Raw genomic sequence first — 21966 nt, forward strand, 5'->3', positions numbered from 1 at the left:
TCAGTTGAATGCACTACAAAGACAACATATTTGATGTTCAAACTCATAAACTATATCTTTTTTTTGCAAATAATAATTAACTTAGAATTTCATGGCTGCAACACGTGCCGAAGTAGTTGGGAAAGGGCATGTTCACCACTGTGTTACATGGCCTTTCCTTTTAACAACACTCAGTAAACGTTTAGGAACTGAGGAGACACATTTTTGAAGCTTCTCAGGTGGAATTCTTTCCCATTCTTGCTTGATGTACAGCTTAAGTTGTTCAACAGTCCGGGGGTCTCCCTTGTGCTATTTTAGGCTTCATAATGCGCCACACATTTTCAATGGGAGACAGGTCTGGACTACAGGCAGGCCAGTCTAGTACCCGCACTCTTTTACTATGAAGCCACGTTGATGTAACACGTGGCTTGGCATTGTCTTGCTGAAATAAGCAGGGGCGTCCATGGTAACGTTGCTTGGATGGCAACATATGTTGCTCCAAAACCTGTATGTACCTTTCAGCATTAATGGTGCCTTCACAGATGTGTAAGTTACCCATGTCTTGGACACTAATACACCCCCATACCATCACACATGCTGGCTTTTCAACTTTGCGCCTATAACAATCCGGATGGTTCTTTTCCTCTTTGGTCCGGAGGACACGACGTCCACAGTTTCCAAAAACAATTTGAAATGTGGACTCGTCAGACCACAGAACACTTTTCCACTTTGTATCAGTCCATCTTAGATGAGCTCAGGCCCAGCGAAGCCGATTGCCTTTCTGGGTGTTGTTGATAAACGGTTTTCGCCTTGCATAGGAGACTTTTAACTTGCACTTACAGATGTAGCGACCAACTGTTGGTACTGACAGTGGGTTTCTGAAGTGTTCCTGAGCCCATGTGGTGATATCCTTTACACACTGATGTCGCTTGTTGATGCAGTACAGCCTGAGGGATCGAAGGTCACAGGCTTAGCTGCTTACGTGCAGTGATTTCTCCAGATTCTCTGGACCCTTTGATGATATTACGGAGCGTAGATGGTGAAATCCCTAAATTCCTTGCAAGAGCTGGTTGAGAAAGGTTTTTCTTAAACTGTTCAACAAATTACTCACGCATTTGTTGACAAAGTGGTGACCCTCGCCCCGTCCTTGTTTGTGAATGACTGAGCATTTCATGGAATCTACTTTTATACCCAATCATGGCACCCACCTGTTCCCAATTTGCCTGTTCACCTGTGAGATGTTCCAAATAAGTGTTTGATGAGCATTCCTCAACTTTATCAGTATTTATTGCCACCTTGCTGGCATCAAAATCTAAAGTTAATGATTATTTGCTAAAAAAAAATGTTTATGAGTTTGAACATCAAATATGTTGTCTTTGTAGCATATTCAACTGAATATGGGTTGAAAAGGATTTGCAAATCATTGTATTCCGTTTATATTTACATCTAACACAATTTCCCAACTCATATGGAAACGGGGTTTGTATTTTGGAATATGAAAAAGCCAGGTAAACTCTTTACCTTCTGGGATTTTTTTGTTTAAAACAGTAAAAAAAAAGTATTTATATGATTATCTTTGAGCTTGTTACACTATCCCATGGTGATGCTTGCGGTTGTTGGCATGATCCCTAGCTGTATAGACACCAAGGTGATGTGCAGGTAAACGGTCCTTTTATTAGGGAAAAAACAAGAAGCCCCAGCGTGGCTACAGCTGTAGATCATGGGGGAGCTAAAAAAATAAATAAGGCCAGGCAAGGCAAAAACACCAATAGGCACACCACAAATTACATTCAACAACAAACAGAGCAAAGGGTGGTCAAAGAGGTACTGTATTTTTCGGACTATAAATCACAGTTTTTTTCATAGTTTGGCCGGGGGTGCGACTTATACTCAGGAGCGACTTATGTGTGAAATTATTAACACATTAGCGTAAAATATCAAATAATATTATTTAGCTCATTCACGTAAGAGACTAGACGTATAAGATTTCATGGGATTTAGCGATTAGGAGTGACAGATTGTTTGGTAAACGTATAGCATGTTCTATATGTTATAGTTATTTGAATGACTCTTACCATAATATGTTACGTTAACATACCAGGCACGTTCTCAGTTGGTTATTTATGCCTCATATAACATACACTTATTCAGCCTGTTGTTCACTATTCTTTATTTATTTTAAATTGCCTTTCAAATGTCTATTCTTGGTGTTGGCTTTTATCAAATAAATGTCCCCAAAAAATGCGACTTATACTCCAGTGCAACTTATATATATTGTTACCTTCTTTAGTCCAATGCGGGCCCCAAGTCAAAAAGTTTGGACACCTGGTGTAGACAGTGCACTGCTTTCTCTTCCTGAGATGGCGAATGGCGGTCCAGAATCTCTTCAAAGCTTTCCAGAAGTCCTTCTCCATGGCGTCTCCCAAACTCCTCCCATGTCCGAGTTTTTGTCTCGGCGCCTGGCAAACCTTGGCCTTTCAGTACCTGCCAGATGCTGCTGAGTCTGGTGGGACAAAAAGGCCTGATTAAGGAGGTCCTTCTTCAGCTTGACCACATTCCTCACAGCTACTGTCCACCAGCGGGTTTTGGGATTACCGCCACGACAAGCACCAACCACCTTTATTGTATATACAGTCGTGGTCAAAAGTTTACATACACTTGTGAACAGAGGTGGGTAGAGTAGCCAGAAATTGTACTCAAGTAAGAGTACAGTTACTTTAGAGATTTATTACTCAAGTAAAAGTAAGGAGTAGTCACCCAAATATTTACTTGAGTAAAAGTAAAAAGTATGTTGTGAAAAAACTACTCAAGTACTGAGTAACTGATGAGTAACCTGTTCGTTTAATGATGACGGCAACAAATAATGCACAAAAACATAAAAATAGCAATGAGCAAATTCAGAGCCAGGGATCTCTCTTAAAGGCCTACTGAAAGCCACTACTACCGACCACGCAGTCTGATAGTTTATATATCAATGATGAAATCTTAACATTGCAACACATGCCAATACGGCCGGGTTAACTTATAAAGTGCAATTCTAAATTTCCCGGCAAACTTCCGGCTGAAAACGTTTGGATTTGATGACGTATGCGCGTGACGTCAACCGTTGAAGCGGAAGTATTCGGAGCCCATTGAATCCAATACAAAAAGCTCTGTTTTCATCTCAAAATTCCACAGTATTCTGGACATCTGTGTTGGTGAATCTTTTGCAATTTGCTTAATGAACAATGGAGACTGCAAAGAAGAAAGTTGTAGGTGGGATCGGTGTATTAGCGGCGGACTACAGCAACACAACCGGGAGGACTTTGAGGATAGCAGACGCGCTAGCTGAACAACCTCACCTTGACTTCCACCGTCTCGGTGATCGGGTGAAGTCCTTCGTCGTACCGTCGATCGCTGGAATGCTGGTGAGCACGGGTCGTGATGAGCAGATGAGATCTGGCGTAGGTGCAGAGCTAATGTTTTTAGCATAGCTCTGTCAAGGTTCCGTAGCTAAGTTAGCTTCAATGACGTCGTTAGCAACAACATTGCTAAGCTTCGCCAAGCTGGAAAGCATTAACCGTGTAGTAACATGTCCAAAGTTTGGTAGTAGTGTTGATCTTCTGTCTATCCTTCCAGTCAGGGACTTATTTGTTTTGTTTCTATATGCATTTGAGCCCGATGCTATTGTCAGGTGTATTTATAACGACATGGCTTCCCACACTTGAAAAGGAAGGACTCGATGAGGCTCAGGATTTCACTCGTATTTCAGTTTATTAACTGGAATCTTGGAAGGTGAAAAACCTTTAAACACACAAGAATAAAAGCTTTTAAATAAAATACAGCATTTTGCAACAAACAAAGTAAGTACATTAACTCAGGTATTTTATAAAAGGTAAGTACATTTTTAACATTAATTAATACACATTAACCAGCATTTCACTTAACTTAATTAACTTAGATTAATAAGGTAAATTAGGCATTAAATAAACAGAAATATAGTTCACATGTTAGAACCATCTACTTTTAAAGCAACGTGTTTTACCTTAAGTTTTAGCCTAAATTATTTTATACAGACTTTAGACATGAATTTCTACAACAAGTTTAACTTGACACTTCTCTATTAATTCATATGAAATCAAGCATTTTAAACCAATATTACTGTAGTTTTTAACATAAACACTTTTAACAGAAATACTATTTTTATACATGAATTAAATGTTTTACTTTGCCTTTTAATAAAGCAAAATCCACTCTCTATATTAATATACTTCAAATTACATTTACAAGGCTTTAAGCGCCCTAATTGCCCATTTCTTGTCTCTACAAGTAAAACAAATATTTGTGGTGAATAAGATAAAGAAAAGAAACAAAATAAGCACCAATTGTACCTTATTTAACAGTTCAATTATCTAAATAAACATTCTTCTGAAGTTGAGCTCTGCCATCAATCACAGCGCATAAACTTCAACAGTCGGATCATGATTAAACAGTCCAGTGGAAAGAGGTGAGCTCACCGGTAGTCCGTTTGGTTTGAGTCCTTTTTCCCATGCGTTTGTGAAGTGCTTTCGTGGTTTTAGTGATCGTCTCTGTCTCTGCTGCTCTCAGCTCCGTCCTGCACACTGAATGAAACGGGTGCATTTGTTTGCTTTGTCCTGTCTGCGCTGCTCATCAGTCTGATTGCGCTCACCTGCTGGAGAGCGCACCTGGTGAGGCGCGCCGCGGAGCAGCGCTTCTGCTGTGACGCGCATGCAGCGCTTCTGCTGTGACACGCATGCAGCGCTTCTGCTGTGACGCGCATGCAGCAGCACAGCCGCTGTCACACACACACCTTCAGCCGCACCTCCAGGCAGATCGCCGCAACACCTCCCACTCGATCTTTGCAGTGTAACCTGGAAAGATCGCACCTCTCAGGCGAGCTGGTCTCCCCTGACCTGATCCTCCGCCGGGATGAGGACGACAAGGCGTCGGACGTCTCGATGCAGTATGGTGCCCTGGAAGTCCTTCTCCTTAGACCTGGACTCTTTAACGACAGGGTTTGGAGTCTTCACCTGAACGCACCCACTTGGAGAGACTTTCACGTGGACATCTCGGACAATGCCTTTGGGATCTGCGTTCACACTGACAACTCTTGCTAGCTTGAACTGACCCCTCAGTGCATTTTGGTCGCAGAGCCACACTATGTCTCCAATGGCAGCATTTCTTTCAGCAGTATGCCATTTACTGCGGATGAACAGGTTTGGACCTGCGAGTTGGCTCCAGGACTTCCAAAAGTAGCTGACTTGCATTTGAATCTCTTGCAGCCTTTTGAAGGGGTAAGTTGTGTAGTCGAATGTTTTGAAATCTCCACTTTGTGTGGCTCGACCAAGCAACAGGGTGTTTGGAGTGATGTATTGGATGCCGTCCTCACGGCACTGGACTCTAGCGTCGATAGGCCTTTCGTTGGCAAGGTTGGCGGCCAGCTTGAGTACAGTCAGGAATTCACTGAAGGCAAGGCCTTCTCCTCTACCAAGGCTTTGTAGAGCTCTTTTGGTGATCTTGACAGCAGCTTCGGCGGCACCGTTTCGGTGAGGTGAATCGGCTGGAAGGATTCTCCACATCCAGTCGGTCCCATTCCTGGCAGCATATTCTTCTAGTGATCCTTTGTTTTGTCGTCTCAGGTAACTGTACATCTCTTCAAGGACAGGTTTTGCTCCAATAAAGTTCGTACCTGGATCGGACCAGATCTTCTGAGGATGGCCTCGGACAGAAGTGAACCTCTGGTAAGCAAGTAGAAAGCTCTCCGTTGTTAGCGTGTTTGCCAGTTCGACATGGATGGCTCGGCTGGACATGCAGCAGAAGAGCACGCCCCATACTTTCATGCTCACCCTCCTCTTGACATCATCCTTCACTTGGTACGGTCCGAACAGGTCGACAGATGTGAATTGAAATGGTGCAGCCGGATTCGATCTCTCCTCAGGCAAGTTTCCCATTATTTGCTGGCAGGTCTTTGCTTTTGCTTTCTTGCACACGACACACTTGTCAACAACTTTTTGGGCAATAATTCTTCCTTTGATGACCCATGCTTTCTTTCGCATCCGCAGTGTAGTTCCTGCCACTCCTTCATGTCCCTCACTGTGTGCTTCCCGGGCTAGGAGGGTGGAGATCCAGGCCTGGAACGGTAGCAGGGGAACAGCTCTGTGGTCTTCTCTGAAGGTCTGGATCCTGCCACCACACATCAGGAGTCCGCTTGTTTGGTCCTTGTAAACAACCAGTCTGTCTGTTGTTGTGTTTGGAAAGTGTACGCCCTCCTGTGCTGCCAAGCATAGGTCTCTGAACACATCTTCTCTTTCGTTCACAGTGATGACACCAGATGAAGGTACTGCCTCCCACTTTTCTTTATCGCCGGGGCACAGGAATTTCTTTACTGCTCTCCAAGTCCATACTATTGTCCCGACCAGCCGTCTTAGATTGCTGAAGCGCCTTTCGTCCAGTAGCTTTTGGACTGCTGCTGCTGCAGGTGGTCTTCTGAATCTGGACTCTGTTTCTTGGACTCTTTTTGGGTCCTGTGCTTTCTGTTGACTTCGGGTGAGTACGGCGACAAATGTTTTCTTCTGTATTTTTGTGATATTGTCTCTTGCTTGTGCGGCGACGTCTTTGGCTGATTTCTTCGGCCACTCACTTTCAGGAAGTCGAAGGAACTTTGGACCTGACTGCCACTCGGATTCCTCAGTTAAGTCATTTGGACTGGCCCCTCTGGTTATGATATCTGCAATGTTCTCGGGCCCTGGAATCCACCATCAGTCTTGGACATTTGTGCTGCTTTGGATCTCGCCGACTCGGTTGGCAAAGAAGGTCTGGTAACCATAACTCTCCCGCTGGATTGCGCCTAGGACGGTCTGACTGTCGACGAGATGGTACCACTTCTCAACATCGATTCGGCAGTGTCTCTGGAAGTAGTTCTTCAACCGGGCGGCAAAGACTGCTCCACACATCTCCGCCTTCACAGGGTCACCCTTGTGGTCGAGAGGGGTCAGCTTGGCCTTAGATTCAACTAGCCTCACAACAACACCATGGCTGCAGCTCCAGCGTAGGTACAGCACAGCGCCATATGCGTGCTCACTGCCATCAGAGAAGGTGATGCCACTTGGTTTTGCACGTGGATTTGGTGGTGTCAGGGGTCTGGTGAATCTGAGTTGGCTCAGCTCTGCATAGTCTTCTAGGAGCTTTATGGCATCTTCTCTGAGTCCTTTGGACAAGGCGGCATCCCAGGTGTCTTCTATGCAGTACATGACTTTTGCTTCTTGAAAAGCTCTTCGGATGAGGATGGCTCCCTTCTGCTTTGCAGGAGCCACGAGGCCGAGTGGATCATAGAGACCAGAGACTTGGCTCAACAGTTCTCTTCTGGTGAATGGATCTGGGGTTTGTCTTCTTACTTCATCTCTCAGTAAGTCCTGACCAAGGCGCATTTTCCTCTTCTTCTTGGAGAAGTTCACTGCAACCATGACATGTAGTGTGTCATCCTCAATGGTGTAACCAAGGCCGAGGGCTTTGTTATCCTCTTCAGTGAGCTGGTTTGGCAGGATCATGGTCTTTGACTCCATCTTCTCACCTCTCGGCCCTTTCCTCCCACTTTGATCGGAGTTGACCCAGGGCTTCATGATGAATCCTCCAGCTTTAAGGATCTGTTCGATGTTGGATGTGAGGAGTTTGAGGTGCTGGAGGTTGTTGTGAGAGGTCAGGATATCATCCACATATGCATCTTCCTCTATCACACGTTTCTCTTCTTTGAAGTGTTTGAATGAAGGCAAGTTGGCGGTCTCTCTCATGGCGACTTGGGCTATGCAACCAGCAGGTTTGTCTCCCATGTTGACCCTTGTTATGGCGAAGTCTTCTATTTCAGCCTTTTCAGTGTCACGCCACAGGAACCTGTGCAGGTGGACCTCTCTCTCTTCCAACCAGACAGAGTTGTACATCTTGCGGATGTCACCGAGGGCAGCAAAGACACCAGCTCGGAACCTCAGTAGGACAGCTCTGATTGGGTTCAGGACGTCAGGACCTTTGATTAGTATGTCGTTCAAACTCAGGCCTCTGTACTTCTGGCTGCTGTTCCATACTAGCCTCACTGGGGTGGAGACTGAATGTGGATTTGGTGCAATCAGGTGACTTATGTACCACACTGGCCCAGTCCAACTCTGCAGAACCTCTTTGGATAGCTTCACTGCAGCTTTGCGATGAAGCATTTCATGGACTTGTGACATGTAGGCTGTCTTCAACTCCGGTTCCTTTGCCAGCTGCTTCTCTGTCCTGAGGAATGTGGCTTCAACCGCTCTCCTGTTGTTGGGTAGAGATGCTGGATCTTCTGTCCAGGGATACTTGGCATGCCAGTGGGGATCAGGGCTGTGATGGTCTCCATTCACATACATCAACCCGTTCTTCACTATCTCCATCTCTCTTTCTTCAGCCAGTGTCATTTCTTTTCCCCCGGGTTGGCAATTCCCACAGCGACATCCTCCACATCTTGGCTCACAAGCAGCTCCAATACTTTCCCACTTCCACCACTTCAGAAAGTCTCTGCTGCTAGTGGCTGTATTGGACTGGGTGTGGGGCTTGTCGGGAGACTGGCAGGAGATTGGATCTCTACAGATGAGTTCACTGTATTTGACTGCTGCAGTTCTCATGGATCTTGCGAAGTGTGTCTTTGATGTGTGGGCCATTAAGGTGACTTCTTCAAAGAGGTCCGGGTGTGTGCCTCCGATAGTCTTGCCGAGGGGGCCGTCCCAGAGCACAAGGTTGCCAACAGAACGAACCTTCTGGGGTACTAGCTGGCCTTCCTTGTGGCTGATCAGGAGTTGCACCTCTTTGGGTCTAGCAAGGTCTCTTAGGGGAACATCTGGGAAGATTTTCTGTAGCTTAATAGCTGGAACATGTCTGTGAAACTCTGCAATCTTATCAAGGCCATAGCAGATTAGTTGATGTGACCTGAGGGTCCCTCTCGGAGTGTTGACCCGAATCTTGAGGAGGTAGCGCTTAGTTGCAACAGACACCTTCATCCCTCCAACGCCGTAAACCACCAGTGTCACATCTTCACCTCTCAGGTTCAACTTGCTGGCAGCTCTATGTGTTATATAGTTCGTGTCTGATGCCAGGTCGATGAGGGTCCCAATTCTCTGTCCATCGTTGGCAGTGACATCAAAGAGCATCAGGATCACTGGATACTCATGCAAGCCATTTTCCTCTAGAAGACCTCTTTCAACTGCTGTGGTGTTGTATGCTCTGGATGTGACGTTGCAGAAGGTGTCTCGACACTGCTGCGCCAGCTCAGGGGTAAGCCTGGATAGGAAGTCTTTTTGAGCTTCGGTGTATCTTTTCCCCTCAGCTCTCACTGGACTGGATTTAGGTGTTCTTTGGGACTGGGGTCTGGCAACTGGACAGAGAAGGTAATGGTGTTGGTCTTTGCACTCTGGGTTCCCGCACAGATACGTGGTGTTTCTGCAGGGGTCGCTGCTGTGGACCTCGAGACATCTCTTGCAGGCACCGAGCTGTTGTGCTGCATCCCTCTTCTCCGATGGCTTTAGGTTGATCCTAAACCTTCTGCAGAAATAGAGTCTTCTTCTGTGCTTTGGGTCACCACAAATGATGCAGCCTGCTGTTTCACTGCTGGACTTGGCTGACTTTGTTCTGGCATACTTGATGAGCTTAGTCTGCTCCTTGGCGGGTTCAAAGACGTTGCTCAGTTGATCTAGTTGCTCATATATAGATTCTTGGGACTTTAGGAATGTGATGAGCTTGTCGAAGCGGTTCTGGGGGTTAACAGTGTTTCCTCTGTCAGCAGCATAGGTGAGCCAGTCTTTCTTCAGAGTTTCTGGGAGTTTGCTCTCGATGGATCTAATCACCAGTGGGTTCTTTAAGGCGTCTGCATCATCCAGTTCGTTTAGATCATAAAGGGCCTTTTCCACAGTTTGGATGAGCTCTACGATTTTCCTTGGATGGCCGCTCCTGGCTGATGGTCTTGCTTGTAGCTCTTCTATGATCTCAAGAGCAATGCTGGCTTGGTTCCCAAACCGGTTTTCCAGGACTCTGAAGATCTCATCTGCTGAGCTGTACGTTGACAGACGTAGTTCCCTGGCCACCTTTTCATCAAGGCTATCCAGTAGTTGGAATTTCTTAACCTCTGAAGATCTGGTTGGTTCACCTTGCTTCTGCAGAGCCTCCCATTCCTTCCTCCATCTGTAGTAGTTTCGCTGGTTGCCGGCAAACTTTGGTAAGGCTGTGGCCTTTAGCTTTATCGCTGCCACTGGAGCTGAGCTGCGGGCTGAGATGGGCTGGGGTCCAGCGTCTTTCTTTATACTTGCTGCTTGGATGAGGGGGGCCTTCTGTGACACCAGCTTGGGAAGGACCACCTCGAGCTCTCTTAAACGGTAATCAAAGTCATTTTTCTCGGCAAGCGGAGCCCAGTGGTTCCAGTTCTGGTGCGCTTCCTTTGCCTTGTCCACCAACTTCTGTAGGTGGGTCAGCATGAACTCACAAGCCTCCAGAGTTGTGTCTGGCTGGAAGGAGACGTTCCTGAATTCGGCCTCTGCAACTTGTAGAGCCAGGGAAAGTTCCTTTTCTCCATATGTGGTCCAGAGCGTCTCTCGGATTAGGAGTTTGACTTCTTTCGTCTTCTGCTCACATTCTTTCTCCGTCTTTGCTATGTCGGCTTTCTGGGGGTCGCTCAGCTCCTCAGCGTCTGCCATGTAAGCGGCTTCCACTTCTTCGTTTGCCTCGAAGACACGAGAGCTCTCTAGCATCAGCTTCTTGAAGTTCTCCTGTAACTCCTCCTTAGACATCTCTATGTAGGTTCTCGTAATGTTGTTGGCAAGGCGGGAGAACTGTCTCTTAGCTGTGGCCCTCTCCACTTTCAGTTCATCTGTTGGCTTTGGATCAGCCATCTTGCTCTCTTTGGCTGACAGACAGCAGTCTTTGTCCTCCAGGCCCCAGGTGGAGTGTCCTCCCTCTCGGTGGTGGCCGCAAGTGGAGTCTTTTGCTGGTCACAGACGGTTTTTCACTGTCAGGTGTATTTATAACGACATGGCTTCCCACACTTGAAAAGGAAGGACTCGATGAGGCTCAGGATTTCACTCGTATTTCAGTTTATTAACTGGAATCTTGGAAGGTGAAAAACCTTTAAACACACAAGAATAAAAGCTTTTAAATAAAATACAGCATTTTGCAACAAACAAAGTAAGTACATTAACTCAGGTATTTTATAAAAGGTAAGTACATTTTTAACATTAATTAATACACATTAACCAGCATTTCACTTAACTTAATTAACTTAGATTAATAAGGTAAATTAGGCATTAAATAAACAGAAATATAGTTCACATGTTAGAACCATCTACTTTTAAAGCAACGTGTTTTACCTTAAGTTTTAGCCTAAATTATTTTATACAGACTTTAGACATGAATTTCTACAACAAGTTTAACTTGACACTTCTCTATTAATTCATATGAAATCAAGCATTTTAAACCAATATTACTGTAGTTTTTAACATAAACACTTTTAACAGAAATACTATTTTTATACATGAATTAAATGTTTTACTTTGCCTTTTAATAAAGCAAAATCCACTCTCTATATTAATATACTTCAAATTACATTTACAAGGCTTTAAGCGCCCTAATTGCCCATTTCTTGTCTCTACAAGTAAAACAAATATTTGTGGTGAATAAGATAAAGAAAAGAAACAAAATAAGCACCAATTGTACCTTATTTAACAGTTCAATTATCTAAATAAACATTCTTCTGAAGTTGAGCTCTGCCATCAATCACAGCGCATAAACTTCAACAGTCGGATCATGATTAAACAGTCCAGTGGAAAGAGGTGAGCTCACCGGTAGTCCGTTTGGTTTGAGTCCTTTTTCCCATGCGTTTGTGAAGTGCTTTCGTGGTTTTAGTGATCGTCTCTGTCTCTGCTGCTCTCAGCTCCGTCCTGCACACTGAATGAAACGGGTGCATTTGTTTGCTTTGTCCTGTCTGCGCTGCTCATCAGTCTGATTGCGCTCACCTGCTGGAGAGCGCACCTGGTGAGGCGCGCCGCGGAGCAGCGCTTCTGCTGTGACGCGCATGCAGCGCTTCTGCTGTGACACGCATGCAGCGCTTCTGCTGTGACGCGCATGCAGCAGCACAGCCGCTGTCACACACACACCTTCAGCCGCACCTCCAGGCAGATCGCCGCAACAGCTATCTCGTTAGCTCAGTAGCTAAAGTGCTTCACCGATGTATTGTCGTGGAGATAAAAGTCACTGTGAATGTCCATTTCGCGTTCTCGACTCTCATTTTCAAGAGGATATAGTATCCGAGGTGGTTTAAAATACAAATCCGTGATCCACAATAGAAAAAGGACAGAGTGTGGAATCCAATGAGCCAGCTTGTACCTAAGTTACAGTCAGAGTGAAAAAAAGATACGTTCTGCACTGCATGCTAGTCCTTCACTTTCACGTTCCTCATCCACAAATCTTTCATCCTCGCTCAAATTAATGGGGTAATCGTAGCTTTCTTGGTCCGAATCTCTCTCGCTGCTGGTATAAACAATAGGAAAATGTCAGCAGCCTTTCCTCCGGTGTTGTCACGCTACTTCCGGTATAGGCAAGGCTTTTTTTTTATCAGCGACCAAAAGTTGCGAACTTTATCGTCGTTGTTCTATACTAAATCCTTTCAGCAAAAACATGGCAATATCGCAAAATGATCAAGTATGACACATAGAATGGATCTGCTATCTTTACAAGTGTATGTAAACTTTTGACCACAACTGTATTTTGATGAATGTTTCGGTTTATTATCAAATTATTTTAATATATAAGGTGTTAAAAACCTTTACATTTAAATCAAATATTTAAAATACAGCCCAAGGCTAAATAAGCCCTAAGCTACTTAAAAGTTAAAAGTTGCATTTCTAATTAAAGCGTAAAGCGCTCCATTTCCCCCTCCTTGCACTATAATTTGTCTTAGGGGCTTGCCTGCAGCAGCATCAACCAGGCACTTTATACCGCGTGGAAGTGTTCATTTCATGTAATTTATGTTTACAGACGCCTGCCCGCTGGTGCGTGGAAAGCCACCAGAGATGGTGCTGACGACGCCGCTACTGCTCTCATCAGCAAAGTCATGCTTAGGTGCTCAAATACATGGGGGTGAGGGGGCGGGGGGCTGAAGGATCAGGCACATGTTAGAGGAACGCCACCAATTAGTAGGAAAGTGGGGATTTAACATTAAATTGGGTAGACCACCCAGTTAAAAAAAAAAAAAAGGAATGCGCACGCTCGAACGCATATTTGAATAAGGTGAAAGGATTTGAGGAGAAGGTCCTCGGAGGCCACGCTGGTCCAAAGAGTCTGCACTGTTGGACGCCTTCTTCGCATTAGTAGAGGCTGAGCTGACATTAAGATGCATGCACAGGAAGGTTTCAGTGTTTCCCAGACATTGATTTATTTGTGGCGGCCCGCCACAAAAGAATTACGTCCGCCACAAATAAAAAAAATAAACATAAAAACTTTTTTTTTTTTTGTCCTGTCCAGCTTCTCAGGCAAATCATATAGTTGATGTAGTTGCCCATATAGGCTGTTCAGATTTACTTTACAAAAGAGAAGTGTAGGATACTACTCTTGTTGCCTTATTTGTATTTGACCACTACTGTTTTCTGTTTATTTGTTACTGACTGTGGCAGGACACCTCTGCCTCTGTTTCACTTTATGTTGCTGGTAAATAATATGGTTGTAGTAGTAGGCTAAAATTAAATTATTTAGTATGCACTAATTAAAAGGGCAGAGCTTTAAGAGACATTTTAGCTTTTATATTTTATAAGATATATTTTTTGTAAGAACCACAATTAATACATATATTTCAGTGAATAACTTATTGTTCAAATCTGTATATAAATATGTACATAAAGTGTTGTAATTTCATTGTAAAATGGATGGATGGATGGATGGATGGATGTTTAAAACAAAACTGTTATTATTAATTAGTAAGTATACATTTTTTGAGCCTTTTTAGAGAAAATCATATCATTGTAGTAAATCATGCAAATTACTTGATGATGTGATGGTGCTCACGACCATAGCCACGCCCATAGCCACGCCCCCACCACCACAGGTATCTTGGCAGTTTATGGGAAACACTGTATATATATATATATATATATATATATATATATATATATATATATATATATATATATATATATATATATATATATATATATATATATATATATATATATATATATATATATATGTCTTAATTAGATTATCAAAAAAAAAAAAAAAAATAGTGCTTGATACCGTGGTAGAGCGTAATATGTATGTGTGGGGAAAAAAAATCACAAGACTATTTCATCTCTACAGGCCTGTTTCATGAGGGGTTTCCTCAATCCTCAGGAGATTTTAATGGAAGCATTCACATACCATGGTTTATATAGGGCACAGAGCGGGTGGGTACAGGCAGGCGTGGGGGCGTGGTGATTGGCTCATGTGTTACCTAGGAGGTGTTTCCTTCTGTGACGGCATGCTGATACAATTTCGCTGTGCTTGTTGAGGGATGACAACTCTGGACGGTATATGATAAACAGTTTCTCTTTTAAGCATAGGTTGCATCTTTTATTACCACTGTTGTAAGGTGTGCTGGATGCAAGAATTTGCCATGTTATTGAATATTCAACATTGTTGTCTTTGAGATTCCAAATGTGTTTGCTGAGTTCTTTGCTTGGTAAACGACTGATGGTTGTGCGCACCCCCCGTTGAGAGGGCACAAAACCGACAAAGGCTGTAACTGCCGCAAGAAACCTGATTGCCCTCTCAACGGGGGGTGCTCACAACCATCAGTCGTTTACCAAGCAAAGGTAATACGCAAGGACATTAACACATCCGACACATATGTAGGATTAACTGAGGGAGAATTCAAAACCAGATGGAATAATCACAAAGCTTCTTTCAGATGCAAAAGCCTGCGGAACACTACAGAACTCAGCAAACACATTTGCAATCTCAAAGACAATAATGTTGAATATTCGATAACATGGCAAATTATTGCATCCAGCACACCTTACAACAGTGGTAATAAAAGATGCAACCTATGCTTAAAAGAGAAACTGTTTATCATATACCGTCCAGACTTGGCATCCCTCAACAAGCGCAGCGAAATTGTATCAGCATGCCGTCACAGAAGGAAACACCTCCTAGGTAACAGATGAGCCAATCACCACGCCCCCACGCCTGCCTGTACCCACCTGCTCTGTGCCCTATATAAACCATGGTATGTGAATGCTTCCATTAAAATCTCCTGAGGATTGAGGAAACCCCTCATGAAACAGGCCTGTTTTTCCCCCACACATACTGTACATATATATATATATATATATATATATATATATATATATATATATATATATATATATATATATATATATATATATGTATATATATATATATATATATATATATATATATATATATCAGTGACCTGCAGTCAGGGGAAAGAAAAAAAATGTAAAAAGACAAAAAAAAAAAAAAATTGTTATATGTATCCAGTGATTATACTATAAAGTTATTTTCCATTTAACTTCACCAGTTTTAAATTATTTTTATTCAAAATCGCTGAATTTTCACATTTGCAGTTCAAATACTGAGAAGAGACTTGCGGTGAGTCACCAGCCAGTTGAGCCTCGCCATGGATTGCGCAATGACTCGGCTAACTGCTGGCCTGCTGTGCAGTGAGACCGTATTGCTATAATAATTAAATAATGATAAATGGCTTTTACTTGTATAGCGCTTGTCTACCTTCAAGGTACTCAAAGCGCTTTTGACAGTATTTCCACATTCACCCATTCACACACACATTCCCACACTGATGGCGGTATATGAATTATATTATACATTTCCATAGTTTAGTTAGCTGAGGTATATAATGTACAGTGTATTTTGTCAACAACTGTATGTGTGTAACGTATTTCTTGTGCTGAGCAATCATAAAAGGCTGCAAAAGACGTACTGGGTGAGGCTCGCAGTAATCCCGCCTTCTGGTGGTAGAGGGCGGTAGTGATCCCAGAGATCATTTTTGCGACTACTCGGCTGCAGAAGAAGTGACAACAAGCAGCAACAGTTAGCAGCGATCGTTTGTTTTTTCCTCTTGCCTGGACTTTCAACAAATAAAACAGTTTTCTAAACTGGACTTTCAGTCGAAGCAGGAGGTAATACTTAAAGGATCTCCATCGACACAGAGAGACTTTTAAAACTGAAGAAAGATAAGGAAGATTTCTATAAACAAGTTATCAATGCTTTTGTTCATAACGAGCAGCGCATGGACTTCATTTATAAGTAAAGGTAAGACCATAATAACGTTTTTTTTATTAAATGTGCTTTTTTGTGTGCTACAGTTTGTATGTGTAAAGTTAAAGTTAAGTTAAAGTACCAATGATTGTCACACACACACACTAGGTGTGGTGAAATGTGTCCTCTGCATTTGACCCATCGCCTTGATCACCCCCTGGGAGGTGAGGGGAGCAGTGGGCAGCAGCGGCGCCACGCCCAGGAATCATTTTTGACAGAATGCTGGTATGAGCTTTTAAACATAACCCGTTAACTGCTGCCAATCAAATGGTGAATAAGATACTCTTTAGGGTTCATATGTTTGTAAATCTGACTGTGATGAAGTCAGTGCCTCACCAGCCATGAACCTCACTGCACGTCACTGCTACAGATATTGAAGAGTATAATATTGTTACGCTGCCGAGCTCTAGACAGCACCGACACTCAACAACAACACATTATTTGCAGACTATAATTACTTGTTTGCAAAAAATATTTTTACAACAAATAGGTGAAATTACATAATCTCACGGCACACTCCGCGGCACAGTGGTTGAAAAACACTGCTCTAACACATCTGGAAGGCGTTTTGAGAGGTGGGAGGGGTCTTACCTCCGCCACCTTCTCCTTCTCGGACTGCAGCTGCTCCGAGTGACGGTTGGACAGCAAGTTGGTCTGAAGATTCCATTCCGAACGCAGCTCGTCCAACTCTTTGGTCTTTTCTGACAGAGTCTGATGGACATTTGTAAAATAAACACAAAAACGACTTAAACTTTGATGCATTTTGTACATTAAAGATGGTAAAACTAATGGATGGTATGTCCGTATGTGCTAAACTATTTGAATAAAACATCTCAGCTTTGTGTTACAGGCGACAAGGCAAATTAGTGTGATTTGTATATCATTAATAATGAAATTATTACTACAGGGCCACACATTGGACCCTAGAGATGTCCGATAATGGCTTTTTTACCGATATCCGATATTCCGATATTGTCCAACTCTTAATTACCGATACCGATATCAAGCGATACCGATATATACATTAGTGGAATTAACACATTATTATGCCTAATTTTGTTGTGATGCCCCGCTGGATGCATTAAACAATGTAACAAGGTTTTCCAAAATAAATCAACTCAAGTTATGGAAAAAAATGCCAACATGGCACTGACATATTTATTATTGAAGTCACAAAGTGCATTCTTTTTTTTTAACATGCCTCAAAACAATAACAGTGCAATACTTTTTCATAACATGGTCACTACTGCCTAGTTTCTCTTGTTATATTCTTATTTTACTGTTATATTTTTATTCTCATTGTTGCTTTTTATTTTTATTCTTATTGTAATATTTTTCAATTTTGTTTCCATTTATACCCCCATTATTTACTTTTTACTTTTTAAATTCCATCTCAATTCTGTACACTGCTGCTGGAATTTTAATTTTCCTGAGGGAACTCTCCTGAAGGAATCAATAAAGTACTATCTATCTATCTATCTATCTATCTATCTATCTATCTATCTATCTATCTATCTATCTATCTATCTATCTATCTATCCATCCAAACAGCAGCTTGGAATTTGGGACATGCTGGGGGGGGGGGGGGGGGTAGGGATTAGCGGGGGTGTTTATATTGTAGCGTCCCGGAAGAGTTAGTACTACAAGGGATTCTGGGTATTTGTTCTGTTGTGTTTATGTTGTGTTACGGTGCGGATGTTCTCCCGAAATGTGTTTGTCATTCTTGTTTGGTGTGGGTTCACAGTGTGGCGCATATTCGTAACAGTGTTAAAGTTGTTTCTACCCTCAGTGTGACCTGTATGGCTGTTGAACAAGTATGTCTTGCATCAATTTGTCCTCGGGGGGTCCTGCGTTTGGTGGTACACCCTGGACAAGTCGCCACCTCATCGCAGGGCCCCGGGTTAACTTGTAAAGTGCAATTTTAAATTTCCCGGGGAACTTCCGGTTCACAACGCCTTTGGAGGATGACGTATGCGCGTGACGTCGCGAGGTCCACGGAAGTGTTTGGTCCCTGACAGATGCTATCACGTTAGCTCATGCTAAAGAGCTTCGTCGATGTATTGTCGTGGAGATAAAAGTCACTGTGAATGTCCATTTCGCGTTCTCGACTCTCATTTTCAAGAGGATATAGTATCCGAGGTGGTTTAAAATACAAATCCGTGATCCACAATAGAAAAAGGAGAGAGTGTGGATTCCAATGAGCCAGCTTGTACCTAAGTTACGGTCAGAGCGAAAAAAGATATCTCTTGAAATGCATTCTAGTCCGTCACTCTAACGTACCTCATCCACAAATCTTTCATCTCGCTCAAATTAATGGGGTAATCGTCACTTTCTCGCTCCTAATATCTCTCGCTCCATTGTAAACAACGGGGAATTGTGAGCAGCACTACCGCTTGTGACGTCACGCTACTTCCGGTAGGGGCAAGGTTTTTTTTATCAGCGAGCAAAAGTTGCGAACTTTATCGTAGATTTTCTCTACTAAATCCTTTCAGCAAAAATATGGCAATATCGCAAAATGATCAAGTATGACACATAGAATGGATCTGCTATTCCCGTTTAAATTTAAAAAAAAAATTTCAGTAGGCCTTTAAAATTGTCGCTTGGGGCCATACATTGCTGCTGTGGTGTTTTTTAGTTGAGCTTTTTGGTTTTGCAAAAACTTTTTTGTTATTAATCTGCCAGCCATGACTCCACCCTACTCTTCGCAGCCAATAGCCTCATTCGACATCTAACCACCCGAGGAGCAACAGCTCACGCATTGCACGAATAAGCCGAGTTTTACATTTCATTCATTAGACACGTCTTAAAGGCCTACTGAAAGCCACTACTAGCGACCACGCAGACTGATAGTTTATATATCAATGATGAAATCTTAACATTGCAACACATGCCAATACGGCCGGGTTAACTTATAAAGTGCAATTTTAAATTTCCCGGGAAACTTCTGCTTGGAAACGTCTATGTATGATGACGTATGCGCGTGACGTCACGACGGCAACGGAAGTATTCGTACCCAATGTGTCACCGTACAAACTGCTCTGTTTTCATCGAAAAATTCCACAGTATTCTGGACATCTGTGTTGGTGAATCTTTTGCAATTTGTTTAATGGACAATGGAGACTGCAAATAAGAAAGTTGTAGGTGCGATCGGTGTATTAGCGGCGGACTACAGCAACACAACCAGGAGGTTGTGTTGTGTTTGAGCTGGATAACAGACGCACTACCGTGAGTACAGCTTTGGCTTCCAAACATTTGATCGCTTGCCCATACGTGCGTGTCGCTATGTGCATGTCACGTACGTAACTTTGGGGAAATATATGTTTCTTGCCGACTCTGATGGCGGCCGGGGTGTCGTCGAAAGCTACAACGCCCGCCGCCGCTCCGTAGCTAAGTTAGCTTCAATTGTTAAGCTTCGCCAAGCTGGAAATTATTAACCGTGTAGTTACATGTCCATGGTTTAATAGTATTGTTGATCTTCTGTCTATCCTTCCAGTCAGGGTTTTTTTTAAATTTTGTTTCTATCTGCATTTGAGCCTGATGCTATCACGTTAGCTCAGTAGCTAAAGAGCTTCGTCGATGTATTGTCGTGGAGATAAAAGTCACTGTGAATGTCCATTTCGCGTTCTCGACTGTCATTTTCAAGAGGATATAGTATCCGAGGTGGTTTAAAATACAAATCAGTGATCCACAATAGAAAAAGGAGAGAGTGTGGAATCCAATGAGCCAGCTTGTACCTAAGTTACGGTCAGAGCGAAAAAAGATACACCCTGCACTACACTCTAGTTCTTCACTCTAATGTTCCTCATCCACAAATCTTTCATCCTCACTCTAATTAATGGGGTAATCGTCGCTTTCTCGGTCCGAATCACTCTCGCTGCATTGTAAACAACGGGGTATTGTGAGGAATCCTTCCGCCTGTGACGTCACGCTACTTCCGGTATAGGCAAGGCTTTTTTTTTATCAGCGACCAAAAGTTGCAAACTTTATCGTCGTTGTTCTCTACTAAATCCTTTCAGCAAAAATATGGCAATATCGCGAACTGATCAAGTATGACACATAGAATGGATCTGCTTTTCCCGTTTAAATAAAAAAAAAATCATTTCAGTAGGCCTTTAAGCCTGATGAAGGTAGATTGTACCGAAACGTAGCGAAATAAGACTTGCATTTATTAAATTTTTAGGCTGTTATTTGCCTTCTTTTCACCCTTTTCCCTCTCTCCCTTTGGTTTGGTGCCGTGGCAAGCTGGTCTTCCACGAGGCGAAAAGTCCTTCGACAATTCGCTTATTTACGTTGAGTTTTACAGGCCTTAGTTGTTTAGCTATTTAGTTTAACTCCTTATCTTGTGTTTTTTTCATCGTTGTTCACAGAACCGCCCTTAGCTGTTTGTTTATTTCCTTTTTGTCGAGAGTGCATTCGCATTCTCGGCCATTTTGAGACGTCCGGGCGGAAGTACCCGTCACAGCGGGCGGAAGCTCTCCGGTGTCTTCCTGTTTCATTTTATCTTACTCACATTTAATTTATTTTTCCTTTTACCCAACCTACCTGAGTTTCTATTATCATTTTAGCCTACCTACTTTATTTTATACAGATACAAATACGTCTGGTTTTGAACAATGGCGGCGTGGGAGGACGAGGAGTGGATCCTGGTCCGTCCGCGTGGACAGAAACAGCGCCCGCAGCGCGAGATGGTTCCGCCCTCTCGATCCCCGCATGAAAACAGCCGCTATTACGGCCAAAATACCCGCTTTGTGGACCGTTTTGAGCACCCTCCCCGCAGAACATATGCGGAGGTGATTTGGGGGTATCCTGATGGATATTTCGGCGACCATGTTCGCCCCCCGGGGACACACGTCGCCATGGGTACGACGCACCTGGGTTGCGCGACAGCGCCCCACAGTGGCGAAACAACAACACTACACGGCAAAAAAAAAAAATTCAGAGGCTTGCAACCCCAACACCCTAATTTTCAAGCACACAATATGCCCCCTAAAAATAGGGTAAATTCCCAAAGAACCCAGTATGACCCTCCCAACCCCATGTAGTAAGCGAAGCTACAAGTTACTCTTGATTAAATGTAGCTAAGCTCTCCCCAGAGAAATTGTAGCAAGCTATACTACAAGCTAATAAACCCACAATAACACGGGGTAAACACCCTAATGTAATAACATTTAGGAACAATAACCAGACACGCCCCCCCCCCCCCCCCCCCCCAGGGCGTCTCATCCGAACAATCAAGACACTGATTTTAGCCTCAAAGCTAAAATTATGTACAACATCATAAAAATCTTACATCACCTAAAAAATGTGGACAGCAAGTAGTGGAGAGAGAGAGAGAGAGAGAGAGAGAGATCAGAAGGCATAAGATAAAGTATCTGCATTTGATTGTTTACATTTGATTATTATCAATCCGGGGAGGGTGTTAGTTTAGGGTTGTAGCTGCCTGGAGGTGAACTTTTATTGCGGTTTTGAAGGAGGATAGAGATGCCCTTTCTTTTATACCTGTTGGGAGCGCATTCCACATTGATGTGGCATAAAAGAGAATGAGTTAAGACCTTTGTTAGTTCGGAATCTGGGTTTAACGTGGTTAGTGGAGCTCCCCCTGGTGTTGTGGTTATGGCGGTCATTTACGTTAAGGAAGTAGTTTGACATGTACTTCGGTAT

This window comes from Entelurus aequoreus, linkage group LG27 (assembly GCF_033978785.1).
Source record: "Entelurus aequoreus isolate RoL-2023_Sb linkage group LG27, RoL_Eaeq_v1.1, whole genome shotgun sequence".
In the NCBI taxonomy this organism is placed as follows: domain Eukaryota; kingdom Metazoa; phylum Chordata; class Actinopteri; order Syngnathiformes; family Syngnathidae; genus Entelurus; species Entelurus aequoreus.